This window comes from Rhipicephalus sanguineus, chromosome 4 (assembly GCF_013339695.2).
Source record: "Rhipicephalus sanguineus isolate Rsan-2018 chromosome 4, BIME_Rsan_1.4, whole genome shotgun sequence".
In the NCBI taxonomy this organism is placed as follows: domain Eukaryota; kingdom Metazoa; phylum Arthropoda; class Arachnida; order Ixodida; family Ixodidae; genus Rhipicephalus; species Rhipicephalus sanguineus.
This window is the reverse complement of record NC_051179.1, coordinates 140,079,866-140,082,382: the sequence shown is the minus strand read 5'-3', so window position 1 is coordinate 140,082,382 and position 2,517 is coordinate 140,079,866. Positions and strand designations below refer to the sequence as shown.

Sequence of the window (2,517 nt, the reverse complement as noted above, 5' to 3'; positions counted from 1 at the left end):
AGAGTCCTTCAGCACCGGCGCTGCTCGGGAGTGACCCTCGAAGTCGATGGCGCGCTCATTATGGCTGTGCTTGTGTTGGTTTCGGGACGTGATGCTCGCTGTGTTGTCCTCCCGGGTACAGTGCAGTCCACTTATAACGATATCGAGAAACCTAAAAATATGATCGTTATAACCGGTGATCGCTATATCTGGACTGCTGCCAAAAAATCGTCCGCCGGACGTACCTTTTGTAGCTCCAGGCTTGAATTCGCTATTTGCACCAACGAATAAATATTGTAGATAGTAGGATGTCAAGAAACAATTTGTTCCTCCGAAGAGCGCATCACGGGTTCGGCATGCCGAAGTAGTCCGAAATCTGCAGTTGCTTACTGCGGAAGCTTGAGCTTCACAACCACTGGTGCGCATAGCTTTCAGCTGCTGCGGAAAACTCTGGCGGCATTCCTTTGATGTGCATGAAGTCAATCAGCGAGTCAATAGACGTCAGTGCACCTTGCGTTGTCATCGACGGGGTCGTAGAGGCGCTGTCAACCTCCTCATCACTACTGTCGCTGCTGTCGCACAACGCCGCCGTCTGTCGCGACAACACATCCGCGACGATTGCTCGTCGGTGAGTTCATCGCAGAACGAAGCAGCACTGTCTGCCGTCAGGAAGTCCTCAACCGACGCGACAGCACCCGCTATCTGCGTCACCAGTAGCGACGTGCTCCCAGAGCTCCGTCAGATCCGCAGTTTCCGTGCCGGGTTTCGCTGTCACTAGGCGAGGGAGGCTGGTCCTGGTGCACAAAGCCTGCCTTCCTGAAGCAGTTTTGAATGGTGGTCTGCCTCACCTCGTACCACGCGCTGTAACGAAGCGCACGGCCTTTAGAAGGCTAATCTTCAGATTAGGAGCATCAGAGGGCCCGTCTGCATTGCCCGACGTACCGGGAGCCGAGCGGTCAATCGTCAAGCACGAGCCACTCGAGCATACGTCGGCGGTATAACGCCTTAAAGTTAGCAATCACGCTGGCGTCCAGCGGTTGCAAGCCTGCCGTCATATTCGGCGGCAGGAACATCAATTCGATTGATGTCAGCTTCAGGCTCACGTTGTGTGCGCTACAGTTATCCAGCAGCAACACCACCTTCCGCCCCTGACTTTCGATGATGCTGTCCATCTCGAGCAGCCACTCCTCAAACAAGACACAGGTCATCCAGGCCTTCTTGTTGCTCCTATAGCGGACCGGGATGTGTTGATTCCTGAAGCACACAGGCTTCTTGGATCGCCCGATCACGAAGGGCTTGAGCTGATGGCTCCCGTCCATATTCACACAAAGTAACACGGTTACCCTAACCTTGGAGTGCTTACCGCTGGGACATGGATCGCCTTTCAAAGCATGCATCTTCGATGGTGTCATTTGAAAGAAAAGGGCAGTCTCATCACAGTTGTAAATGTCTCTGGCTGAGAAGCGCTCCATCAATGCGGGCAGGTTTGTCTGGAGCCACTGCTGCTTTGCCTCTGAATCGAGAGAGGCCGCTTCTCGTACCACGTTCTTGTAGACAATGCCGTGCCGCTCCTTGAATCTTTGTATCCAGCCGCCGCCGGGTTTGAAATTCAGCCGACCGAGCAGAAAGGCCAAGTTTTTCGCCTTTGTGGCAAGTATTGGCCCACTAATCGGCACATTCTGGGCACGGATCGACAGGAACCACTGGTAGAGTGCCTCTTCAACGTCTGCATACCAGGGCTCCCGAATTCTCTTCCGCTTGTCGGCATGGCCACTGGTTCCAGCCTTCAAAAGCGTGGTGCTTCCGGCTTTGAGGATAGTCGAGATCGTCGACTGGGCGAGCTCGTATTCTTTTACGAGGGCGCTCAATTTAAAACCGTGTCGCGAATCCTGCAAAATATTCGACTTTGTATCGAACGACACAGCCTTTCACTTCGTCGGCGCCATATTTGTTGAGGGTTATCTCTGCTCCGCTCTAGACGTTGCTTGCGCGATCGCTGAGCAAGAGAGACTCACCGACGGCGGGTTTGGGGGGAGAAAGTACAGTAGCGCTCAATATGACTTGCAACACGGGAGCGTATGTCCTCACGAGTTTAAATATTTCGCATTCCTTGCACAAGCCCTTATTTCTGCAACTAAACGCTGTTATCTCACTGGGGGGTGTTCCCAAATAAGAAAACAATATTTAGTTACAGAAATGAAGCAAGTTGAAGCCGTGCGCACTCATTAAACTCGTGAGGCCATGCGCTCCCGTGTTGCAAGTCATATTGAGCACGACTGTACAGCCAGAGGTACAGCCAAAATGCCACCGAGGCCCCGCCCCGATGCCGCCGTACCGCTTGGCTTTTCGCTTTTTTAAATTTTCTCTCTCCCCTTTCCCGCTTTCGTTCAGCAACCAACGGCGGGGAGCCGCAGAGCGCGCCGCTTTGCTTTTCGCATTCTTTTTTTATCCCTCACAGCCTCTCCGCGGTCGACGCGCGTCGAGGCGCAAAACGTGACACAGCTGGCGCCATTAATAGCGCGTCGCGCCAACTCGCGA

General features: G+C 53.6%; 1 pseudogene; it reads right to left on the bottom strand.

Moving 5' to 3' along the window:
- Window positions 1–385: 385 nt before the first annotated feature.
- Window positions 386–1,925, bottom strand: LOC119391641 (tigger transposable element-derived protein 4-like; annotated as a pseudogene).
- Window positions 1,926–2,517: the final 592 nt, after the last annotated feature.